Source organism: Hyla sarda, chromosome 3, assembly GCF_029499605.1.
Source record: "Hyla sarda isolate aHylSar1 chromosome 3, aHylSar1.hap1, whole genome shotgun sequence".
Taxonomy (NCBI): Eukaryota; Metazoa; Chordata; class Amphibia; order Anura; family Hylidae; genus Hyla; species Hyla sarda.
The window spans coordinates 115,993,504-116,014,359 of NC_079191.1; positions in this window are offsets into that span (position 1 = coordinate 115,993,504).

Genomic DNA, 20,856 nt, shown 5'->3' on the forward strand with positions numbered 1-20,856 from the left:
TACCATTACTTTGTTATGTGAACAGCCTCCTGCACATGCATATCATTACCGCACCATTTGAACAGTGTCCTGCACGTGCATATCATTACCGCACTATGTGAACGACTTGCTGCGCATGTATACCGTTACTTTGTTATGTGAACAGCCTCCTGCACGTGCATATCATTACCGCACTATGTGAACGGCTTGCTACGCATGTATATGATTACTGCATTGTGCGAACAGTCTCCTGCACATGCATATCATTACCGCATTATGTGTTAGGCCTCTTGCACATGTATTTGATTGCTGCATTGTGTGAACAGTCTCCTGCACATGCATATCATTACCGCTCTGTGTGATAGGCTTCTTGCTGATGCATATCATTACCGCACTGTGTGAACAGTCTCCTGCACATGCTTATCATTACCGCACCACGTGAGAGGCTTCTTGCACATGTATATCATTACCGCACTATGTGGTCAGCCTCCTGCGCATGTATATCATTACCGCACTATATGAACAGTCTCCTACTTATTTTATCATTTCCGCACTATGTGAACAGTCTCCTGCACATGTATAACATTACTGCACTATATGAACAGTCTCCTGCACGTGCATATCATTGCCGCTCTATGTAACAGCCTCCTGCACATATATATCATTATCACATTTTGTACTTCTGTGCTGCTGGGAGGATCTATATGTGTCTCCGGTATACTGAGACTCGCACACCTTTACACTCAATCGGACTCACCGCTCCGCCCCACCCTGTGGCCTTATGCTTCACCCCCACAGCTGCCTATCTGGTCAGTCTTAGGCACGCTACACCAACAGCTGCGCTCACTTCCAACCTTTGTCTCTTAACTAACTTCCTCACAGTTTTCTTTTCATTTATTTTATATTTATACTTCTGTGTTTCCGGGCGGTGTGCCTCCAGCTGTTGTGGAGCTACGATTCTCACTTATAGGAATCATGCCGTAGGGTTCATGCTGTACACATCCTGGTACCCATACACGTTGGTAGGATTCATGCCGGTTACATTTATACACACGCTTGTACATACTTGTAGCATTATGCTGCGTACACACTTATAAGATTCATGCCGTACACAGTACACACTGGTAGGATATCCTGTACACACGCTTGTTGGATTCTTACTTACACGCGTTAGGATTATCCAGCACATTCGCCGGTAGCATTTATACGGTTCACTTGATCGCATAATTCATAAAGTTCATGCGGTACATACCATTGTAGCATCCATACTGTACACTTGCTCGTAGGTTTACGTAGTATACACGCTTGTACTCGCTTGCAGGGTTCATACTACACACACTCTTGTAGGAGTCATGTTGTACACACTCATAGGATTCATACTTTGTACACGCTCAGACGAGTCACACTGTACGCACGTTTATAGTATTACATGGTCCACGCTCGTAGGATTACTACTGAATATGCACTCATAAGGTTTGTGCTGCACTCCCGCTCGCAGGACCTGTATCACGCGTGTTTGTAGGGTTATATTACTCGGGTGCACGCGGGAATCAGGCTGCGTGTGCACCCGTGGCATGTGTTCTGTACATGCACTTGCGCTATTTGTGAAGTTCGTACGCCCGCAGTTTAGTGCAGCGCACATGCTCATACAGCACATGGGGTGTGGCCCTGTACGCAGGTATGTGGTTATAATAGTTACTACTTCCCGGCATATTCTCTGCCATCAGGTCGTGGTTAGCTTCAGGCATTCACTGGTGGTCTATACGCGTATATGGTTGGCACGAGTATAGGTTCATCAAGTTGGTGGTACAGCCATGCATAGCGGTTCACGACAGTTTCACACGTAGTCGTTCTGCACGCTTCTTTATATAGGCAGAGTGATACATAGCAGTTGTCGCTGCTGACACATATTACACGACGCACAGGCGGGGCTTACCCAGTAAACCGTTGCAGACGGGGTATGTCTCATTATCGTTGGTACTGACATGCCTTCTGAACGACACTGACATTACGCATAGGTGGTATTTACCTGTTAAGCCTGTCATGTTACAGGAAGGGTACGTCGCATAGTTCTTATGACTGTCACGCCACACATAGGTGATGTATACCCATCATGCCTGCCACGCCTGCAGGGAGTACGTCGCACGGTTGTTACTGACACGCCTTCAGAACAGCAATAACGCCACACATAGGTGATAAGATTTGTTTTATTATCCAAGTAATCACCTCATGAACCTGACACGTCTTCAGGTTGTGTTTACTTGTGTCGTCGGTGCACCTCTTTTACGATATAGTCACGTTCTCAAAAACGGAATTCACGATGTTTTGGGTTGTCATGGTACTCGTATAAACTTTCGCACTTACCACTGGGCACACGCTTATCTATACTCCGTTACGCATATAATTCTCGTCCGACACGTCTTCGGATACTTTCCCTCTGTTCTGGTTTAAAGTGTCGTACATTGTTCTCAAGTAATCACCTCATGAACTTGTCACGCTTTCAGGTTGTGATTGCTTGCGTTGTCGATGCGCTCCTTTCTCTGTGTAGTCATGTCCAAAAGTGTACTTCAGGGTGTTCTAGGTTGATATGATACTCGTTTAGCGTTTCGCACTTGTCACCGGGCGCATACTCGTCTAGGCCCGGTTACGCATACGGTTCTCGTCCGACACGTCTTCGGATACTTTCCCTCTGTCCTGGTTTAAAGAGTTGTTTATTGTTGTCCAAGTAATCACCTCATGAACCTGACACGTTTTCAGGTTGTGATTGCTTGCGTTGTCGGTGCATTCCTTTCTCTGTGTAGTCTCGTTCCTAAAGATGCTCTTCAGGGTGTTCTAGGTTGTTAAGGTACTTGTATAACGTTTCGCTCTTGTCACCGGGCACATACTTGTCTAGGTCCAGTCACGTATACAATTCCCATCCGTCACGTCTTCGGATACTCTCTCTCTGTCCTGGTGTTAGACGGTCAGCTATGTTATAGATAAATGAGCTTGGCTAGACGATTAGTTTGGCTGTCCCTACTACATACATTTACTCTCACATGTGCTCACGTTGAAGGAGTCCAGAATATTGCAGCAGATGCCTTGTCAGCAAATACGCAAAAAATTTATGGTACGGCGTGGAACTCATTTCCAAATCCAGATCCAAGCACGCCGAGGGCGACAAGATTTCAGTTCCCTTCCTATTTGCATATGTCGGGTTTTGCCATATCACACTGCATTTATCCCACAATACTATTAAGAGTTATCTAGCCGGTATCCAACACCATCTATCCTTGACCAATACCCGTAGTTACTCTATACTCTCTTCTCGCTTGGTGAAGTCCGCTCTTAAGGGCATCCTTGAGCAGGAAGTCCCTCGCAGCCCAGTCAGACAACCAATCACAGGCAACATGTTCAGGCAGTTGTCCGACTTGTTAGACACCACACCATTGGGTATTCGTGATAGCCTCAGATTAAAAGCGGCCATGTACCTTGCCTGTTATGGGTTTCTCAGACCGGGTGAGTGTACTACTCGGACCATTAACGCGCCCTTTCCTTAGGTCAGTCAGCTGTCACATGTCTCTGATCATTTCCAGCTGTCCCTCAGTCAGACCAAGACCTCGTCTCCGGGTCATACGGTGGTTGTCCGGTTTTCCCACCGTGCACAAATGGTGTCCTGTCACAATCCTCCGTGAATTGTTGAATGCCTGTGTTAACCTATCAGCTGACGACCCTTTACTCCATTTCAGATCCAACCCGCTAACTACTTCTCAATTCATCAAACATTTACGCATTTCGGTCAGGTCGCTGGGAGGAGTCCCGACTTCATTATCCGGTCACTCCTTCCGTATTGGCGCAGCTACAGCCACTTCTAAGCACGGGGTCCCGACCCACGTAATCATGAAATTAGGATGTTGGAAATGCGGATGCTACATGCAGTATTTCCCTAACCCTCGCAAAGAAATGGCTAGCGCATTCCAGTCTGTTGTGTTGTAATCTGCAATAAACAAATGTTTGTTTAAATCCGGGTTTTGCCCTCTTTTCCAGGCATATTCTTTACGCCGCAGTTATGGCACACCTCAGACTGCTTAGTTGAGGTCGATTAGGTTATTGGTTACAGTTGGTTGTTAGGTTAGTATTAGGGTTGTACGCATATCAGTCATGTAGCAACGACCACAAATGGAAAGGCCTGCGCAGCTGGCCTGTAATTGTGGGAGGAGCGGGATGACCATAAAACCCACGGCTCTTCCCCCCCCTTCATTGACGCCGTGGGTTCTTCGCTCCCACCCGCCCCCCCTTCTTTTCATTCCATCACACTTACCACAGGGTATGCCCTCTTTTCCAGGCATATTCTTTACGCCGCAGTTATGGCAGACCTCAGACTGCTTAGTTGAGGTCGATTAGGTTATTGGTTACAGTTGGTTGTTAGGTTAGTATTAGGGTTGTACGCATATCAGTCATGTAGCAACGACCACAATAGAGTGAAGTACTCAGCTGGAACAGTAGGAGTCTCAGTAGTCAGACCGCCGCTGATCAGACACTGATCTCTTAATCTGCAGGCTAAGATTCCAGAATAAGAATATCAGAATAGAATATATTGGTAGTTACTAGTAGAGATGAGCGAACTTACAGTAAATTTGATTCGTCACGAACTTTTCGGCTCGGCGGTTGCTGACTTTTCCTGCATAAATTAGTTCAGCTTTCAGGTGCTCCCATGGGCTGGAAAAGGTGGATACAGTCCTAGGAAAGAGTCTCCTAGGACTGTATCCACCTTTTCCAGCCCACGGGAGCACCTGAAAGCTGAACTAATTTATGCAGGAAAAGCCATCAACTGCCGAGCCGAGAAGTTCGTGACGAATCGAATTTACTGGAAGTTTGCTCATCTCTATCTCGTACAACCCGCATTGATATTTGTCATGAAAAATGTTATGGGTCACATTCTGTCCATTGAGTATTAGTGTAGAAAGATCTTGTCCATATTTGTTCTTCATTTGTGCCGTCTCTTTAATGTCAGTCACTGTACAGTATATTGTTCCAGCTTGTAAAATGTACTTTGCAGCTCTTAAACTGTCTAAAGAATAAAAATGTGTTTTCTACCAATAAACAAAAGCCATTTTAAAACATCTGTATCTTTGAAATTCAAATATAAAGAAAAATTCATTTGTGTTAAAAATTTGAATGTGTTTAACAGGGGCTTATAAAAGCTTATCGAGGTGCAGAGACAGTCAAGAGGCCTGAGCGGCACAGAAAAAAGAAATGGGAGGTGAGAGGCCCTGTTATAGGTTCTGCATTGGGAACCCCAGAAGCGTTTAGTCACAACTCAAGATTATATAGTGGGAATGGAATGTTCTGGCTGCTTAGTTACGTCTCTGCAGCATATATACTGCGTGTGCAAAATGTCTGCCAGAAATGATTTCCCTGATGGGATTTTTTTTCCTTAAAAAACTTGGATTTTAAAGAATACACTTTAAACCATTACTTTTACTGTCTTGTTCCCACTTAAATGGGCACTGTCACCAACTTTATTTTTTGATATGTTGTAGTACTTATGTACTACAACATATCTCTAATATACTTTTATTATTATTTTTTTTTTCATTAAAAAGGTTTAATTTACATTTAAAAACCGGCTACTGAAAAAGGACTGATTTTGGAGGGGCAATCAGTCCTTTTTCAGTTAGGCTGCACTCGCTCCCTGCCTGTCAATCAGACAGGCGGGAGCGAGCGCATTGGCTCCCCGGCCACTGGCTGGGAGGCCACTCCTCCCGCACATCGCCGCCGCCTCGTTGCCACCGCTGTCCCTGCACGCCCGCTGCTGGACTCTGCAGTAACTGCAAGTGTAATGAGGGAACGGGCTAGTGCCGTAGCGGGGAGGGGGGGGGGGAGGAGGAAACGGGCTAGTGCCGTAGCGGGGGGGGGGGGGGGGGGGGGGGAAACGGGCTAGCAAAAAAAAAAAAATAGGATGGTGGGAGCTACCCTTTAAATACAAGACTATATACAGTGTCTTGCAAAAGATTTCACCCCCCCCCCCCCCCCCTTGACTTTTTTAGTATTTTGGTGCCTCACAACCTGGAATAACATGGATTGTTTGAGGATTTAGATAACTTAATTAAAAGGACATACCCACAACTTTGAAGATTTTTTTTTTCATTTATTGTGAAGCAAACAACAAATAGGACAGAATAACAGAAAAAGTCAATGTGACGTCACGACTCCGCCCCCCGTGTGATGTCAATGTGATGTCACGACTCCGCCCCGTGTGATGTCAGGCCCCATCCTCTCAATGCAAGTCTATGGGAGGGGGCGTGACAGCCATCACGCCCCCTCCCATAGACTTGCATTGTGGGGGTGGAGCGTGACGTCACACGGGGCGGAGTCATGATATCACGATCTTCCGTCCCCGTGGTTGGGAGCCAGCGCTTCCAGAGCAGTAACAGGTGGGTGCTGCATGCTATATTGCGGGGGTCCCCAGCTGCGGGACCCCGGCGGTCAGACATCTTATCCTCTATCCTTTGGATAGGGGATAAGATGTCTAGGGGTGGAGTACCCCTTTAAGTCTGACCACAGATTTTCGATTGGATTGAGATCTGGGCCATTACAACACATTTCTATATTTCCCCTTAAACCACTCAAGCGTTGCTTTAGCAGTGTGTTTGCAGTCATTGTGCTGTTGGAAGGTGAACCTCCGTCCTAGCCTCAAATCTTGCACAGAGTGGGACAGGTTTTGCTCAAGAATATCCCTGTATTTAGCACCATCCATCTTTCCCTCAACTCTGACCAGTTACCCAGTCCCGGCTGCTGAAAAACATCCCCACAGCATGATGCTGCCACCACCATGTTTCTTTGGTGTTCTTTGGGTGATGTGATGTGTTGGGTTTGCGCCAGATATAGAATTTTCTTTGATGGTCGAAAAGTAAAATTTTAGTCTCATCAGATCAGAGCACCTTCCTCCATACATTTTGGGAGTCTCCCACATGCCTTTTTGCAAACTCACAAGGTACGTTTTTGTTTTTAGCTGAAAGTAATTGCTTTCTTCTGGCCACTCTTCCAAAAAGCCCAACTCTATGGAGCATACGGCTTATTGTCCTATGTATGGATACTTCAGTCTCTGTGGAACTCTGCAGCTTTTCCAGGGTTACCTTAGGTCTCTGCTGCCTCTCTAATTAAAGGAGATCTGTAGTGCAATATAACTTATCCCCTATCTGAAGGATAGGGGATAAGTTATCGAGCGCTGGGGCCCCCCGGGATCTCCTGGACGGGGCCTCGGCAGTATGCTGGAAAGGGGGCGTTCCGTCCCCGCATGACGCAGCGGCCGACATGCCCCCTCCATGTGCCATAGAGATACATGGAGGGGGGGCGTGTCTACTGTGGCTTTCTGCTGGGGACGAAACTTCACTTCCTGCAGACTGCCGCGGCCCCATCCAAGAGATGCTGGGGGGGGGGGGGCCCAGCTCTCGGACCCCCTGCGATCTATAACTTATCCCCTATCCTTTGGATAGCAGATAAGTTATGTTTCGCTGGAGTACTCCTTTAATGCCCTCCTTGCCCGGTCCGTGAGTTTTGGTGGGCGGCCGTAGGTTTGCTGTTGTTCTTTCCATTTGGTTATGATAGATTTGATGGTGCTCCTGGGGATCATCAAAGATTTGGATATTTTTTTATAACCTAACCCTGACTTGTAATTCTGAACAACATTGTCCCTTACTTGTTTGTGGAGTTCATTGGTCTTCATGGCAGTGTTTGGTTACTGATGCCTCTTGCTTAGGTGTTGCAGCCTCTGGGGCCTTTCAAAAAAAAAAAAAGTGTGTGTGTATATGTAATGACAGATCATGTGACACTTAGATTGCACACAGGTGAACATAATTTCACTAATTATGTGACTTCTGAAGGTAATTGATTGCACCAGAGCTTTTTATGGGTTTCCTAACAAAGGGGGTAAATACATATGCATATGTCAATTTTCTGTTTTCTATTTCTAAACAATAGTTTTATTTATATACTTTTCTCATTTCACTTCACTAACTTAGACAATTGTGTTCTGATCCATCACTTAAAATTCAGATTAACAAAACATTGAACTTAAGGCTGCAATGCACCAAAATCCGAAAAAAGTCAAGGGGGGTGAATACCTTTGCAAGGCACAGTAGATAAAAACAGGATCACCCGCACTATTACTTCTAACCAGGCAAAAACCAGTGCAGCCATTCAGGAGATATATATATATTGTTGCTAATGTGGTAATTTATTCCTGTGTGCAAAGGAGGCGGCTGCTGCTGTACGTGCAATGCCTTCTCATGGGCAATATTTTTGCCCCTTTCATGGACACGCTGAGGAAGAGGGATTTATAGGGGTACTATGCTGCTAGACATCTTATCCTCTATCCAAAAGAGAGGGGATGTCTGATCGCAGGGCCCCATGCGATCTCCCTCAGCACCCGGCATTCTAAACAAACGTTGGGTTCCCGCGGTAGTGGTCATGACGTCTAGAGGGAATAGAGGGAAATTACCAATATTGGTGTATTCATAAAGCAGTTTTCAGTAAAGTGCTGCCCCTCTCACCCATGCAAATTTTTTAAGAGTAGATTACAACAATTGGAACAGAAGGGTGTTTCTCAAAAAGTGACAATATTTTGTAGAGTCTCTTGCAAATCCAAACCTACAACTACGACCTGTAGTGTGTTATTTCAGTCCTCGTGACATATTTCCATGACTACACATTTTTCGACCCGCATGCTCGATTTTCTTTGTACACTTCCTGTCGGTGGTTATGTATGTGTTATCTGTGTTAGTGACACGAGTTCACTCTTGTGGTATGATAATAATTCTGTGATGAAAGATCACAATACACTTCACATATTAGTCACTCGTCTATAATGCGCTTCCTTTTCTTTGTGTAAGTCTGAAATGTAACTATTATTTGGAAAGCTATAGAAATTATGTGGGATCAGTTGTAAATTGTAAGAATCTTAGAAGCCAGAGGGGGGGGAGACTTCTGTCCATATAAAAGCACCAGATGTACTGTTATTACATTATATACACTATTGAATTTAAAGGATAAGTATCACCAAGAAAAACTTATCCCCTATCTGAAGGATAGGGGATAAGCTTTAGGTCGCGGGGGGTCCGAGTGCTGGGGCCCCCCTGCGATCTCCTAAACGGAGCCCCGGTTCTGCACGCCATGCCCCCTCCATAAAGCTCTATGGGAGAGTCATTTGGCAATCTTTGGCTCTCCCATAGAGCTTTATGGACGGGGCGTGGCAGCCTCCGCTTCGGGCGGGGGTTGTGATGCGCTCCTGTGCTGGAGAACCGGGGCTCCATTCAGGAGATCGTGGGGGCCCCCAGCGCTCGGACCACCTGCTATCTAAAACGTATTCCGTATCCTTCGGCTAGGGGATACGTTTTTCTTGGTGATGCTTATGATTTTAATGATCGACTGACACAAGGCAGCCCCTTCATTGTAGAAAAGTAGGTCTGCACCATGGATACACAGCTTGCTGCCACTCGTTTGATGTCCGAAATCGTCATTAGCTCATTAATAATCCAGATTTGGTATCTGAAAGGCATTGATCTCCATAAAAACTTGTATTTACACCTTTCACATGGGCTATACAGTATACAACATCAATCAGGTGATTCTGCTCAACTTCTTCTATAGCATGCAAGCCATAGACCGGGCAATAGGTTTCACCAAATGGCTCTCAAGCTGTCTTAGCTGCACACGTATGATCACAGTCTTTAACCCCTTAAGGACCAGGCCATTTTACACCTTAGGACCAGAGCGTTTTTTGACCACTGTCACTTTAAACATTAATAACTCTGGAATGCTGATTCTGAGATTGTTTTTTCGTGAGATATTCTACTTTAACATGGTGGTAAACTTTTGTGGTAACTTGCATCCTTTGCATTTTTGCAAATTTTGCATGTTTCTAACTTTGAAGCTCTCTGCTTGAAAGGAAAATGGATATTCCAAATAAAAAAAAAAAATATTCACATTTCCAATATGTCTACTTTATGTTTGCATCATACAATTGACAAGTTTTTACTTTTGGAAGACACCAGAGGGCTTCAAAGTTCAGCAGCAATTTTCCAATTTTTCAAACTCACAATTTTTCAGGGACCAGTTCAGGTTTGAAGTGGATTTGAAGGGTCTTCATATTAGAAATACCCCATAAAAGACCCCATTATAAAAACTGCACCCCCCAAAGTATTCAAAATGACATTCAGTCAGCGTTTTAACCCTTTAGGTGTTTCACAAGAATAGCAGCAAAGTGAAGGAGAAAATTCACAATCTTCATTTTTTACACACATGTGAAAATTTATACTTGTATTTGTAGGCCAATTTCTCTTGAGAAAGCACATACCTCATATGTCTATGTAAAGTGTTCGGCGGGCGCAGTAGAGGGCTCAGAAGCGAAGGAGCAACAAGGGGATTTTGGAGTGTACGTTTTTCTGAAATGGTTTTTGGGGGGCATGTTGCATTTAGGAAGCCCCTATGGTGCCAGAAGAGCAAAAAAAAAAAAAACACATGGCATACCATTTTGGAAACTAGACCCCTTGAGGAACGTAACAAGGAATTAAGTGAGCCTTAATACCCCCCTGGTGTTTCACGACTTTTGCATATGTAAAAAAAAAAAAAAAAAAAAAATGTTTCATTAAAATGTGTTTCCCCCCCAAATTTCACATTTTTGCAAGGGTTAATAGCAGAAAATACCCCCCCCCCAAATTTGTAACCCCATCTCTTCTGAGTATGGAGGTACCCCATAAGTTGACCTGAAGTGCACTACGGGTGAACTACAATGCTCAGAAGAGGAGTAATATTTGGCTTTTTGAGAGCAAATTTCGCATTTAGGAAGCCCCTATGGTGCCAGAACAGCAGAAAAAAAACCACATGGCATACCATTTTGGAATCTAGACCCCTTGAGGAACGTAACAAGGGGTACAGTGAGCATTTACCCCCCACTGGTGTCTGTCAGATCTTTGGAACAGTGGGCTGTACAACATTTTTAATTTGCACAGCCCACTGTTCCAAAGATCTGTTAGACACCAGTGGGGGGTAAATTCTCACTTCACCCCTTATTACATTCCGTGAGGGGTGTAGTTTACGAAATGGGGTCACATGTGGGGTTTTGTTTTTTTTGTCAAAACCGCTGTAACAATCAGCCACCCCTGTGCAAATCACCTCAAATGTACACGGTGCACTCTCCCTTCTGGGCCTTGTTGTGTGCCCCCAGAGCACTTTGCGCCCACATATGGGGTATCTCCGGGAGAAATTGCATTACAAATTTTGGGGGGCTTTTTTGTCCCCCTTTTACCTCTTGTCAAATTTATTTTTTTACACTAACATGCTGGTGTAGACCCCCACTTCACCTTTTCATAAGGGATGAAAGGAGAAAAAGCCCCCCAAAATCTGTAAGGCCATTTCTCCCGAGTACGGCGATACCCCATATGTGGCCCTAAACTATTGACTTGAAATACGACAGGGCTCCAAAGTGAGAGCGCCATGCGCATTTGAGGCCTGAATTGGGCATTTGCATAGGGGTGGACATAGGGGTATTCTACGCCAGTGATTCCCAAACAGGGTGCCTCCAGCTGTTGCAAAACTCCCAGCACAGTGGGGTACCAGACGTTTTTCATTTTTATTGGGGAGGGGGGCTGTGTAGGGGTATGTGTATATGTAGTGTTTTTTACTTTTTATTTTATTTTGTGTTAGTGTAGTGTAGTGTTTTTAGGGTACAGTCACAGGGGCGGGGGGTTACAGCGAGTTTCCCGCTGCGAGTTTGAGCTGCCGCGCAAAATTTGCTGCATCGCAAACTTGCAGCCTGATACTCACTGTAAGCCCCCTGCCCATGTGAATGTACCCTGTACATACACAGGGGGGGGACCTCCAGCTGTTGCAAAACTACAACTCCCAGCATGCACAGTCTATCAGTGCATGCTGGTAGTTATAGTTTTGCAACAGCTGGAGGCACACGGGTTGGGAAACACTGAGTTAGGAAACAGACAATGTTTCCCAACCAGTGTGCCTCCAGTTGTTGCAAAACCACTACTCCCAAACATTCTCAGGCATGCTGGAAGTAGTAGTTCGGCAACATCTTTAGAGCCAGATGTTGCCGAACTACAACTCCCAGCATGCTTGGAGTTGTAGTTTTGCAACATCTGGAGGACTACAGTTTGCAGACCACTAATACAGTGGTTCCCAATCTGTGCCCTTCCAGATGTTGCAAAACTACAACTCCCAGTATGCCAAAACTGCCCAGGCATGCTGGGAGTTGTAGTTCTGCAACATCTGAAGGGCCAGATGTTACAGAACTACAACTCCCAGCATGCCTGGACAGTAAGGGCATGCTGAGGATGTGTAGTTTTGCAACATCTGGAAGGGCACAGTGGTTTCCAAACGTTTGACCTCCAGATGTTGCAAAACTGCAACTCCCAGCATGCCCAGACACCAAGGGCTGTCTGGGCATGCTGGGAGTTGTAGTGTAAGGGGACCAGATGGAGCAGTCCAGATCGCTTTACGGGGGTCTGGACTGCTGCAAAGGTCTCGCACCGCCGAAGATCCACTCACCTGTCGCCACCGCCGCCGGGATCCGGGTATTCAGGGATGAGGTAATTACCGGGGCCGGGCCCCAGCACTCCCCCGTCCCCCGCCGCATCCTCCAGTCTTCCTCCCGTTCTCTCCGGACTTCCAGGGGCCGGGCAGGGTGGGAGGAAGTAACCCCCCTGCGATTGGTCGGTTAGCTAACCGAGGAATCACAGGGAATAGGAGGAGGTGGCAGGCTTGCCACCTCGCTCCTATACTTCAGCATGGTCCTGGCTGTCTGTGACAACCGGGATCATGCAAAATTACCGGGCGGTCGGGACCCAGAGACCCAATCAGCCCGGTATCGCCGCAGATCGCAGGGGCGATTTCCCTCGCGATTTGCGAGCAGACATGGCCCCCCTTGGCGTTTGCCCTGGATGCCTGCTTAAGTACCAGGGCGCAAGGGCGTAAAATTATGCCCTTGGTCCTGAACAGGTTAAAGTACTTTCATGTCATTTATATTGGTAGTGGGAACTCTGCTTGGAAACACCAAAAAATTAATATTCCCTTTTTTGTAACTTAATCATAGCTGAGGGCCAGTCTAAACCGTAAACATTAAACCCAGTGTATCATGTGTCCTATTCTTACACTTGGTCTTGCTTCCTTTTACAGGAAGTGTTTACTGGTGTCAGTCCACCATACTGCTAAGTGGTAAAATGTAATGGATCCCTACAGAGGCCATGTGTCCATTGCTTTATATGCAAGGATGATGTTCTTCAGGCCAGTCCAGTTTAGTCAACAATAGACATGATGGGGGGAGATTTATCAAAACCTGTGCAGAGGAAAAATTGCTGAGTTGCCCATAGCAACCAATCAGATTGCTTCTTTCATTTTGCAGAGGCCTTGTTAAAAATGAAAGAAGAAATCTGATTGGTTGCTATGGGCAACTGGACAACTTTTCCTGTGGACAGGTTTTGATAAATCTCCCCCATCAGCCCTTGGAACCCAATATATGTAACCCCAGACTAACAGGAACTTGGTAGAAATTTTTGCACTTTTTACTGTACAGGTTTTGCAACAAATCTAAATAAGTTGCACAATATTTTTACAGCAATATTTGGGCAGACATTCCGAACATTTGCGCGATCCGGTGGGCACTTGGACTACTCAGAAATGCGGCGTCTCTCACAGACAGCAATGCATCGCTAAGTGGAATCTGCAGTAAGAACAGTTAAGAAAATGACTCCTAAGTCTAGGTTCAGACTACGGAATTTCCTTTGAAATTGCAGGCGGAAATTCCGCTTGCTAAAATGTATAGTGTAGTGAATAGGTTTTATGTTCACAAATGCACACTTCGGAATTGGTGAAGCAGAATTTGTGAACGGAAAATCCGCTTGGAAATTTCCGCTTGAAGAATGGGGTTGCTCTTTCTTCAGGCGAAAATACTTGCGGAACACATTGCTGTCTATTGGAGACTGCAGTGTCCGCGCGGTCCTAGCGCCGACTGATTCGGTCAGCGCTGGCCGCACTCGCAATCTCTGGGCCGGAAATTTTCTGCCCGGAGATTCCGTAGTCTGAACCTAGCCTAACACTCCGCTATCCAGAGATTACATGACTGTTGGGACAGAAAGCACAGTCTTATGGTTGCCTATAAGCGCTATAGATACAGCGATAGGAAAAGGCAGGGATGGCAATAATCGCTGGTAGCTATAATTGTCACTAACAGCTGGCACTCCTCTCCTCCACTCCAGCAGTCCCTGACAGTGTCTATTTCCCTGCAGTGATGACTTCATGGATATTCATGTGACCCCAGAAGCCAATCAATGGTCTTGGCGGTCATGTGCCATAAATGCTATATCACTGCAGCAGTCACACGGACAACCATGATGTCATTGCTGCAAGAAAATAAACAGAATCTTGGCGGGAGGAGCAGGGGATTTTATAGGTTAAAAATCACTGACTGGCGAGGTGAATACATCAGTTTGCAACAACAGGAAATTTGGATCTGAGCGACTTTGGTAATGGGTCAGAACATCCCCAAAACTGGTACAGTGGTCCCTCAAGTTACAATATTAATTGGTTCCAGGATGACCATTGTATGTTGAATCCATTGTATGTTGAGAGCATAACTCTATGGAAACCTGGTGATTGGTTCTGAAGCCACCAAAATGTCATCAAAAATAGGAAAAAGTGAAGATTAAAGATAAATAAGTAGAAAACTAATATAGATAAAACAAGTCCTTAGATGTAAAAGTAAGAAAGATCTGCTGGGAGCTGTAAATCACTGTCTATGTCGGTGTTTCCCAACCAGGATGCCTCCAGCTGTTGCAAAACTACAACTCCCAGCATTCCCGGACAGCCAACGGCTGTCCGGGCATGCTGGGAGTTGTATTTTTGCAACAGCTGGAGGCACCCTGGTTGGTAAACAATGGTTTATGTAGAGAACAGGAGCTTCTTCTGGGTATACAGTACACACTGTCCAAAATGGAGTCACCGTTACTTGGTGTCCAAAGGAGCAGCTAACTGTGGCACAGGAGTAGTACAGAACTTGTAGTTTCTCCCTGTACTGTAGGGGGCGCTACCAGACAGCTGGTCAGTGCATGCTCTTCAGTAATACAGGTGTTTTACCAGTAAAATGCCCATTCTGATTGGTCAGTTTCTCAAGTTGTGAAATGTCTTACAGATCTGGACGGTCCGTATCATTGTATGTTGAGTCTGGTTTCAAGTTACAATGGTCTAGAAAAGACCATTGTATGTTGAAACTATTGTATGTTGAGGCCATTGTAAGTTGAGGGATCACTGTATGTGTGGTTAGTATTTACGAAAAGAGGTTCAAGAAAGGACAAGTGCTGAACCTACGACAAGGTGAACTGAGAGCTCACTGAGGTGCATGAGGAGCCATTGCTGATATTATGAGTAAACCTAGGTATTGTGAAACTGAAGCAAGCCTGAAGCCATCAGGGATTGTGAGCTGTAACAACTTGTTCCCTGCCCGAACAGATCATAGTCTATCAGCAAATATACCTGGCTTTACCCCGTGCACCTGCATACATTGGCCCAGATTTATCAAACTGTGTGAGAGAAAAAGTGGAGGGATTTTTCCCCAGCAACCAATCACAGCTCAGCTAACAAGCTGAGGTAAAGTGAAAGCTGAGCTGTGATTGGTTGCTGTGGGGAAATCCCTCCACTTTTTCTCTCACACAGTTTGATAAATCTAGGCCATTGGGGGAGATTTATCAAAACCTGTGCAGAGGAAAATTGCCCAGTTGCCCATGGAAAATTGCCCAGTTGCCCGTAGCAACCAATCAGATCGCTACTTTCATTTCTAACAAGGCCTCTGCAAAATGAAAGAAGCGATCTGATTGGTTGCTATGGGCAACTGGGCAATTTTCCTCTGGACAGGATTTGATAAATCTCCCCCATTGAGTATAAAATCTGAGGTTATGGTCCTAAAGCTATTACATGCGGTGATCAATAGCCACATGGCCACTTGCCAGGTAAAACAGTGCTATTCCTGGTAAAATTGTACCACCATTATTCACCACATGTGGGCATGCGGTAGCTGCAATGTGGAACCTTACCTAGAGGGGTATCTACAAATGAACAACAGGAACCAACAAAAGTGATATTAATCTATAAATCTTTCTCCCTTTTATTCTATTAGTTTTTCAAGCACCAGGTTTATATATATAAAAAAAAAAAAAAATGTCCCCCACCCTGTCCATACACAGCACCTGTCTCCCACAGACTGTGCCTTTGTAAAAAAGGGTTTTCGACACTGCACCCCGTCACAAACCTGGTCTAAGCAATCTTAGAAGTTTCAGGGCTTCCTTCAGAATATCTAAGGCTGCGTTCACACAACGTTTTTGCAATACAGTTCCCGTATCTATCTATCTATATCTATATATATCTATATATATATATATGTATATATGTATGTATGTGTGTATGTTCCAGTATCAGGTCCAAACAGCTAAAGATATTAACATGAAACTTGGCACACATGTTACTTATATGTCAACAACAAACATAGGATAGGTGATTTAACCCTTACTCATCCCCATTTGCCAGGGGCGGGGTTTATGTTTAAAGTCCCATACAAGTCAATGGGAAATATATGTTACTGCATAACTTCCAAACGGCTGGAGATATTTCGATATCTCCAGGAGGACTGGGATAGGAGGACCGGGATAGAAGGTCAGGATAGCAGGACACGATAGGAGGTCGAGATAGGAGGATGGGATAGGAGGTCGGGATAGGAGGACGGGATAGGAGGTCGAGATATGAGGACGGGATAGGAGGTCGAGATATGAGGATGGGATAGGAGGTAGTGATAGGAGGACAGGATAGGAGGTCGGGATAGGAGGACGGGATAGGAGGACGGGATAGGAGGTCGAGATATGAGGACGGGATAGGAGGTCGAGATATGAGGACGGGAAAGGAGGACGGGATAGGAGGTCGAGATATGAGGACGGGATAGGAGGACGGGATATGAGGACAGGAGAGGAGGACTGGAAAGGAGGTCGAGATAGGAGGATGGGAAAGGAGGTCGAGATAGGAGGACGGGATAGGAGGTCGGGATATGATGACGGGATAGGAGGTCGGGATATGACAACAATATATGAGGACGGGATATGAAGTCAAAAGCTTCCTCCTTTGTTTATATTCCTCCCCAACAAGGATTAGGAAGGAAAAACCGGGCAACTCTGGGTACTCAGCTAGTATATTTTTAAATTTAAAAACCGTACGGAACCGTATTGAAAACCGTATGCATTGACTCTCCATTGAAAACCGTATGCCAAAAGATGCATCAGGTTGTGTCCGTTTTGCATCCTGTACGATTTTGTCAGTTTTTTTTTTCCCATACCCAAAACTGTAGCCCACCGCGTTTTTTTGGTCCAGGTGAAAAACTATTGAAAAACGTATACTTTTTTTTTTAACATGGGAACCGTACAGAACCATATGTGCATACTGTTCCATCTGGTTTACACCATACAGTTTTTGACCTTGCACAGTTTTTTTTCTTAAAATTTCAATCAAACAAGTGAAACTTTATTCATAATGGAGTGAAAAGTTAAAAACTTATACTTTTTTTTGTTAAAAAACTTATGCAACCGGATATCATTTTTTAAACTGTATACGGATTAAAATTTGTACACATGTTCTGATACAGTTTAGTCAGGTTTTGAGGAATCCGTTTTTTATCAAAAACCTTATGCGGGAACTGTATTGCAAAAACATGGTGTGAACCCAGCCGAACAATTGTTGCTCTAGTTTTTCTCTTCATCGCTGTATAACCTATTTCAGCTGAGGGGATAAGCTTAAGCAAGTGCAAGGGAAAACTGTAGTCTTTCCAATTTCCCCCCTCATGGGTCAGAGGACCTTTACATGAAATATGTGATCTGATTGGTCCACTGTGATGTCAACAGCTCGTCCCTGCCGGAAGGTGGTGCCTCTTCCAGACTGTTCTGCGGGCTCACCTGTCCTTGCCTGGGCCTCCTCCCTCTGTGCTTCTGCTGTCTCTGTAAATCGTGTGCTGACCTGTAGGGGGCACACACATTTTGTCACTGATACTTAGAGGGCTGGAGTGCACACCCAGATCTGTTCTCAGTCAATAACCACAGGCCATTCCTTATGTAAAGCAGCCACACCCGCTCTATCTTTGCCAAAGCAAAGGTACCTTAGTTTTCCTGTTAAGGTGTTTATATGTGGTTTTGTGGTTGACCCTAGATTGCACCCTGACATCGTCTCTGTCTGATCCTCTGCACCTTGATGTCTCTATTGTGTAAGACCTTGAATATTGACCACTAACCTGAGCTGCCATGCTACTATGATGTTGCTTCTGCTTGACATCTATGGGGGGGTTATCAAAAACTGTGGAGTGGAAAAGTTAACAAATTGCCCATAGCAACCAATGAGATTGTTTCTTAAATGTTTAACCCCTTAGGGATTCAGGGTACTCCAGTGGAAAACTTTTTTTTTTTTTTTAATCAACTGGTTCCAGAAAGGTAAACAGATTTGTAAATTAATCCTTCCAGTACTTATTAGCCGCTGAATACTACAGAGGATATTATTTTCTTTTTGGAACACAGTGCTATCTGCTGACATCACGAGCACAGTGCTCTCTGCTGACATCTCTGTCCATTTTAGGAACTGTCCAGAGCAGCATATGTTTGCTATGGGGATTCTCTCCTACTCTGGACAGTTCTTAAAATGGACAGAGATGTCAGCAGAGAGCACTGTGTTCCGAAAAGAAAATAATGTCCTCTGTAGTATTCAGCAGCTAATAATTACTGGAAGGATTAAGATTTGTTAATAGAAGTAATTTACAAATCGGTTTAACTTTCTGGCACCATAGACGCCCCCTCCCATAGACATGAATGGAGGCGGCATGGCGTGACGTCACGTTCCCAGTCCCGGAAACCTGGAGGTTTCCGAAACTGGAGATTCAGCACCCGCATAGAATGTGGGTGCTACAGGGAGATCGCAGGGGGGTCTCAGCAGCGGGCCCCCAGCGATCAGACACCTTATCCCCTATCCTTTGGATAAGGGATAAAATATTTTTGCCTGGAATACCCCTTTAATAAAGCTCAAATAATGTTGGCAATGATAGAAAAGTGTCAGAACAATGCAGTACATGGCAGATTGCTGTATATTGGACTGCATAGCTACATACTGGAGACTGCTCATAAAGTCCCTGGTCACAGAGTCTACAGGAGGCATGTGAGTATCAGATGTGGATCACGGAGCAACGGAAGAAGGTGCATTATGTATCAAACATTTTTGAAGCAGTTTCATACACAAATATATTGAAAATGTTATCTAGTATGTAAGATGACATAATATTGATGTATAATATATTAATCTTCACCAATTAATTAGGTATTTCCCATGTGGCATGCTCCCAATTATCTCAATTAAGCATTATTGAGACAGCTTGGCTACAATTTTATATTCAAAGTCCAAGGTTATACTCTAACTCAAGATGGACACCTATTATGTCAAATTTATGTAAAGTTTCTGCCTCAATCAGTGCACAGTACCGTCGGTGTCAGAAGTCTATCCAGAAACTGTTCTCTCGCGACATATGATGATTCCATCCAAAGGGAGGGGAAAGGGATTTCTTGATAGTGAGGATGATGATATTCAGTAAAAAAAAACACATAGGCACAATGGGGGAGATTTATCAAAACCTGTGCACAGGAAGAGTGGTGCAGTTGCCCATAGCAACCAATCAGCTCGCTTCTTTCATTTTTAAAGAGGCCTGTGAAAAATGAAAGAATTGATCTGATTGGTTGCTATGGGCAACTGGAGAACTTTTCCTCTGGACAGGTTTTGATAAATCTCCCCCAATATATTCAAATCACACCATCAGGAAAAGCAAAAGGGTTTACTCCAAGATTTATCTCTACCCGTTTCCCTCTTTCTCCCCTTCAAGTTTTACAGGATGTTGTATACATAGTCTCAAGCTATATACCGTATTATGGTGGGTTAGTAATAGGCGATGCTTTATGTTCCATGAGGTAAATGATGTGTTGCCCTAAGGGCGCCTATACAAAGGCCCATGCATACCTCATTTATATTACAGTCCTATTTGCTACTATGCATAGCAAGCTGAAGCAGGGCATTGAACTCAGTAAAAACCATATGCGAGTTTATTCTGAATTATGTGTCCAAAATTATTTTCTTTGGGAAGGACAGATATCGTTTCCCATTTATATTGTATTGTGTGAGTTAGTTGGTACATTGCCCCAAGGGAGACAAAGCAAAAGTTCATGCATACCTCGTGTTTGTTAAAGTCCTGTTCACGCCATATTTAGCAACCTAAACAGGGCGCAGCCCTAAGACAGGCTACTTTCTGCTTAAAATATTCAAGTTGGCTTATTCCCAGCTATATTCTCAAAGTTCCGCAGCTGTATATATTCAATAGCTGTAAAATATAAGCATTGCAGTGCACTTAGCGGTATTAGGCTAGATATAGCTGCCCTGTTAGTCACATTTAGCGATAGAGAGAGGGTTACCTTTGCTTTCCACTATATTGCATTGCATTTTACTGAATAAAGCAAAAGTTCATGCATACCTCGTTTTTATTACAGTCCTGTTCACACGAAATGCAGCAAACTTAACAGGGCATAGCCCTAAGACAGACTGCCTCTCTTCTTAGTTTATCCAGGTTAGGCTGGGTTCACATCATGTTTTCAGCCATACGGGACTGCACACACCTGGGGGGAGCTAAAACCGGGCGCTCCCGGATCCCTGCCGTATGCTGCCCATATGTAATTAATTTCAATAAACCGACTGGAGTGAAACGCTGACTCTCCACCAGACCTAAAACTGTGGTCAACGGTTTTTGGAGGGGAAGGGAAGTCTGATTAATTAAAA